At 40.5% G+C, this 5796-nt stretch overlaps 1 pseudogene; it reads left to right on the top strand.

The window, feature by feature from the left end:
• The window catches only part of LOC130128980 (putative nuclease HARBI1), a 94776-nt pseudogene extending 89241 nt beyond the window's left edge, over positions 1 to 5535 (top strand).
• The last annotated feature ends 261 nt before the right edge of the window (positions 5536 to 5796 follow it).

Raw genomic sequence — 5796 nt, 5'->3', positions numbered from 1 at the left:
AAAAGAGAGAGCTAAGCCAGAGACCCCAAAATTCCAATTTAATCTGTCTAATAGCATACAGTGATCAATGGTGTCAAAGACTGCACCGAGGTCCGGTAGTAGAAGCACAGAACTGGAATCAGAGTCCATAGCTAGTAAAAGATCGTTCACCACTCTGGTCAGAGCAGTTTCAGTGGAGTGACAGGGCCTGAAAGCCAATCGAAAAGGTTTATATAGATGGTTTTCTTCTATATGGGTCGAAAGTTGTTGATTCACAACTCTCTCTAGAACTTTAGAAATGAATGGAAGATTAGAGACTGGTCGATGGTTATTAAGAGACCCTGGATCAGGGTGCAGTTTTTTTTAAGTAGGGAAACCTGCTGGGAACAATGCCAGTAGTAAGTGATAAATTAACAATGTCTAACATTGTAGGTCCCAGAAAAGGCCAGATGTTTTTAAAAAGTTTTGCTAGTAAGGGTCAAGTAGGCAAGTAATTGTTTTAGAAGCTGACACAAATTTAGTCAAAGTATCAAGAGAGATAGTCTCAAAAGCTGTAATAACGGACTATCAGTGACTCATTGTATAGATAGGTATTTGGTAAGACAGGATCTGCAGGAGTAGCTGGAGTTGATGAATTAATTTTGTTAAGTTCTCATCAAACTTTTTGCAGAAAAAATCTAGAAATTCATGGTCCGTGAATGGTGAGCAGCTAATAGACGGCTGCTTTTTAGTAAGTTTAGTTACAGTGTCAAAGAGAAACTTGGAGTAATGTTTATTAATATTGATTAAGTGAGAGAGATTACTGGTGGCTCCATGTGTGTCGGAGGAGACGTGGTAGTCTGCAGCCCTCCCCGGATTGGCAGAGGGGGTGGAGCATCAACTGGGATAGCCCGTAAGAGTGGGGTAATTGCCCGGGTACAATTGGGGAGGAAAAAAAAGGGGAGGGGGGGATAAAAAAAACAAAAAACAAACAAAAAACAAAATGCTAGAGTTGCTAAATGAATAACATACAAAAATATACCACAGTACATAAAATATCTCGATTTTTGTTCATCCATAACTATAATACAAAGTGTAATGAAATAAAAGAATGCTTTTAAGTGTATCGAAATGACCAAAAAGAGCACCCACTCCATTTACTGTGAGCTAGCATGCACATTATTACATGTGCACCTCTCATCAAAGAATGTTGACTCACTTCATCTGGATACAACGTTTATTGAAAGATGTTTCATCACTCCATCAATCAGAGTGATGAAACATTTCTCTCAATGAACAGTCAATTTTATTTGTATTGCCCAATACATCCTGTCATTAGACCATTGCATCATGTAAGGAATTCAAATTTCTTTGATTTTCTTACCTGGATTATTGAGCATGCATAAAGACATGTTGTCCCTCTTGTGCAACTACTGTGCGAAGCGACAAGGCTCATAAATGTCGCATTCTCCCTTCATGTACAAAACTTGATGAAAACTCCACAAAAATGGTCAATATCTACTCGGTTATAACCACAACATTCACAAGACATTTACTATTCAGTTGCGACTGTTCATAAAGTAAATCACACCGGAAAAGGAGAAAGGAATCATGAAAGTCATGAGACACAATGTTTCCTCATCATTAATGAGGAAAATTCCGCAAGTCCCCCCCCCCCATGCTACACGGGTAAACGCATGAGCAATCGATCAGTGTGAAAGGTTCTTCTTGTTGGTTTTTATTGGCGGTTGGCATCCAAAATGTTCATTACTGCCATTACTGAATTTAAACTAAATTTCCACTAACTAAATACGTCCTTCCCACTCTGCTATAACCTCTTTATTTTCTCAGGTTTCTGAGAGGGGCCTCTCTCAACAGCTGCTGCACACCTTCCCCAGAATCTCCCACAAAATCCACAAATTTCCTTGCTACATCTACAATTATGTCAATTCTCTCAGATTTTCTTTCTATTCCAGCAGTACGGTTAATTACCATTGCTCAAAAGGCCAAAGACTTCAACTGATCCTTACAAACACAAAATTCAGCATGCTTTCTGACGGACTTGCCCTCGTTTGTTTGTTTGTTGTTTTCATTTGTTTCTTTATTTACACACACACACACACAAAAAGATGCAATGTGTAAATTGAAGAGAACGTGAAGGAGAATTGCCTAAAAACCCTCTAAGGGTTTGAAAAGTGGCATTCTCCAGGAAGCATACTATAGGAAACAGTGACAGCAGTGCGGTATGCACAATTTGTATGCATCTGTCAATAATTCCAGATACAGCAACAGACGGAGACACAGTTCAGCACAGCACCCAACAACAATGCATCCCATACACACCCATGTTACAGCAGTACAATGAATCAGTCATAGTCACAACCACACACACACACACACACACACACACACACACACACACACACACACACACACACACACACACACACACACACACATCAAGAAAACTCATTCATGATACATGTAAGTATACACAAACATTGTCATTAACATAAGACAAGAAAGGGCGTCGGGGTGGCGTGGCGGTCTATTCGGTTGCCTACCAACACAGGGATCAGCGGGTCGAATCTCCGTGTTACACCCGGCTTGGTCGGGCGCCCCCTACAGACCCAATTGGCCGTGTCTGCGGGTGGGAAGCCGGATGTGGGTATGTGTCCTGGAAACAGGACACAGAGCCCTGAAATCTCTTCTTCTAACCAACCAGTATTTTTCATATGGTCTGCCTATATAAGCTGGGTCCAACCGATATTTTCCTTTGTCACATAAGTCTAAAGGCCTATTATGAATATCGCTTGTTTTTCTTTATATATATATATATATATATATATATATATATATATATATATATATAAAGCTTTGTTAAAAGAAACACTCAATGGTAGAGAAAGTGCTCAACAAATCAGGAAAAAAATAATCCAGTGAGTCAAGTAAATTCTTTATGAGACAATGCAAGTCTGTTTCATACCATTACTTGACTAACTGGATTATTTTGCTCCTTATTTGTTGAGCACTTTCCCTACCGTTGAGTGTTTCTTTTAACAAAGTTTTATATATATATATATATATATATATATATATATATATATATATATATATATATATATAAAGAAAAACAAGTGATATTCATAATAGGCCTTTAGACTTATGTGACAAAGGAAAATATCGGTTGGACCCAGCTTATATAGGCAGACCATATGAAAAATACTGGTTGGTTAGAAGAAGAGATTTCAGGGCTCTGTTAAACTGCTGTGAAGACAAATTCAAAAAATATAAAGGCAGAGAATTCCATATTTTGGACCCTTGGTAGAATATACTAAACTGAGTGGGAAGTGGAAGTACAGGAATGGGGGAGGGGTCGAAGGGGAGAAGAACTATGTGTGGAGTAGGTATGACATCGATAATTGTTCGCAAATATGTCATGAAAAAAAAACGGGGGTTCTTTTTAAGGAACTATGAACAAATGAGCCAATCTGGAAATGGTTCACTTGATAAACACTGAGTACACCTAACTGAAGAAATAGAGGCTGAGAGGAATGTCTTCAATGTACACAATTTATTAGTGCTCGTTTCTGAAGGCAGTATATGGGCTGATGAGTACTAGCCCAACCTATATTACAATAATTAATATACAGATAAACCATTGAATAATATAACATTGTGACAGTGTTGATCAAGTGATGGGATTTGCCTAGTATACCAATACTCTTGGCCATTTTCATGGTTATGGCCCTGATATGAGGTTTTCAAGATAAGGATTCATCAAGCAGAATGCCAAGGAATCACGTAGAACACACATTAGTTATGGGGATGTTGTCGACTACAATTTTAGACAAGCAGCCCCGATTTAAGACCAAAAACAGGCCTCCCTAGCATCTTGTCTCACATCCTAATATTTCTTACCTACATCCTAATTTTCTTAGATTTAACCCCAATTATTTCTGCCTCCCTTATTCTCTTTGGACATTTAGCCTTCCATGCTGCATGATTGATTCCCTTTGCAAAGAAGACACTGGATCTTTTTCACAGTTTCCCACACTCATGCATATAAATAAACTATGACCAAATTTCCAACAATTTTTGCACTGCAAAGGTTTGGGAACATACTGCTGTACTGGGTACAGCACATGGTTCAAGAACACTATCAGGGAAGTACTCCAAATCAAAGTGTGTCATAACAGATTTAGTCCTGTACTTTTCATTAACTACGGTAAACCTATACATTCTATAGCTGCCAGTCACCCCTTTACACTCTTTAACTCTCCTAGCATCTACTCTGCATGAAACGCCATCACATGAAACACCTTTTATTGGAGCTTGCTTGTTGAGCAGAAAACATGACACTTGGTATATTTCCCACCCAGCACACAACACCACGACTTTCAAGGTTTTTTCCATCTGTGACTTTGACATACATTGGATGACTAGCAAGCTGGATCACTTTATATCGATAAATTTAACTTCGCCCACCTTATTCTTAATCCATCTTGCCACAGTATTCTTTTCTGACAAAACTCCACATCCAGCACCTTCTTTCAAATCCCAAATCTTCATTCCAAACATGGAGGCTTTTTTTTCCACATTCACTCTCACTATAACTTGATGAATCTTTTTTTTTCCTTTCTCTTTTCTGAGGTTCCCCTGCTTCTAAATTCAAAATTCTCAACTTCCATTTCCCTAGCTCCCTCTCCATTTTCCAACATCATCCCTCTTGCCTTTGTGTACCAGAATGAAAGGTTTTTCGGTAGAATACAGTTTTATTGTTCTCCCCGAAACACTATGCCCATTCATTTATCCATTATCAAAGCAGCCAATCCAAATCGGGTTCTTGGGATGCTAGAGCCTATCCCAGCACTCATTGGGCAGCAGGAGAGGAGACACCCTGGACCAGCCGCCAGTCCATCACAGGGCCAACACATTCACACCTAGGGACAATTTAGTACGGCCGATTCACCTGACCTACATGTCTTTGGTCAGGTGAATCGGCCGTACAGGAAACCCACGCAGACACGGGGAGAACATGCAAATTCCACACAGAGGACACCCCAGGATGACCCCCAAGGTTGGACAACCCCAAGGTTTGAACCCGGGACCTTGTAATTTGTGATATTGGGCCATACCAATAAAACTGACTTGACTTGACCTTCTTGCTGTGAGGCAGCCACGCTAACCAATGCGCCACTGTGCCCCCTATCTCTCCTAAACACTTCCATGCCTCCACAGGCTGACACCGTGCAAGCCCCGGATGAGCTCTATGGAGTTATAAACTGGTATGATACTGCACACCCTGAGGCTACTTTTATTGTCGCTGGTGATGTCAACAGTGCCAATCTGAAGAAAAGCCTGTCTAGATTCCACCAACATATCACCTTCCCTATGTGCGGTGGTAACATGCTTGACCATGTTCACACTCTGTTCCAAGGAAGATATAAGGCCCTCCCCCGACCTCCTTTTGGCAAATCAGAGCACACCTCGATCCTCCTGCTCCCCTCTTACAGGCAGAAACTCAAACAGGAAAGGCCTGGAACGCAATGCATCCAGTGTTGGTCCAACCAATAGGACTCGGTTTTACGCCGTTGCTTCCACACTACAGACTGGAAGTCTTCTGAGATGTGGACGATAACAACATCATGGGATACACTGGCAAATGCATTGATGATGTCGTACCGAGGATTACCATATGCACATTCCCAAATCAAAAGCTGTGGGTAAACGGCAAAATTTTTCCCGTGCTTAAAGTGTGGACCACTGCTTTCAACTCTGCAGATTTGGATGAATACAGGAAAACCCAGTATGTACTCGTAACAATATAGAGATAGC

The sequence above is a fragment of the Lampris incognitus genome, chromosome 2, assembly GCF_029633865.1.
Source record: "Lampris incognitus isolate fLamInc1 chromosome 2, fLamInc1.hap2, whole genome shotgun sequence".
Classification (NCBI taxonomy): Eukaryota; Metazoa; Chordata; class Actinopteri; order Lampriformes; family Lampridae; genus Lampris; species Lampris incognitus.
Note: the sequence above shows the minus strand (reverse complement) of the source record. Positions and strands in the feature narration are given on the sequence as shown.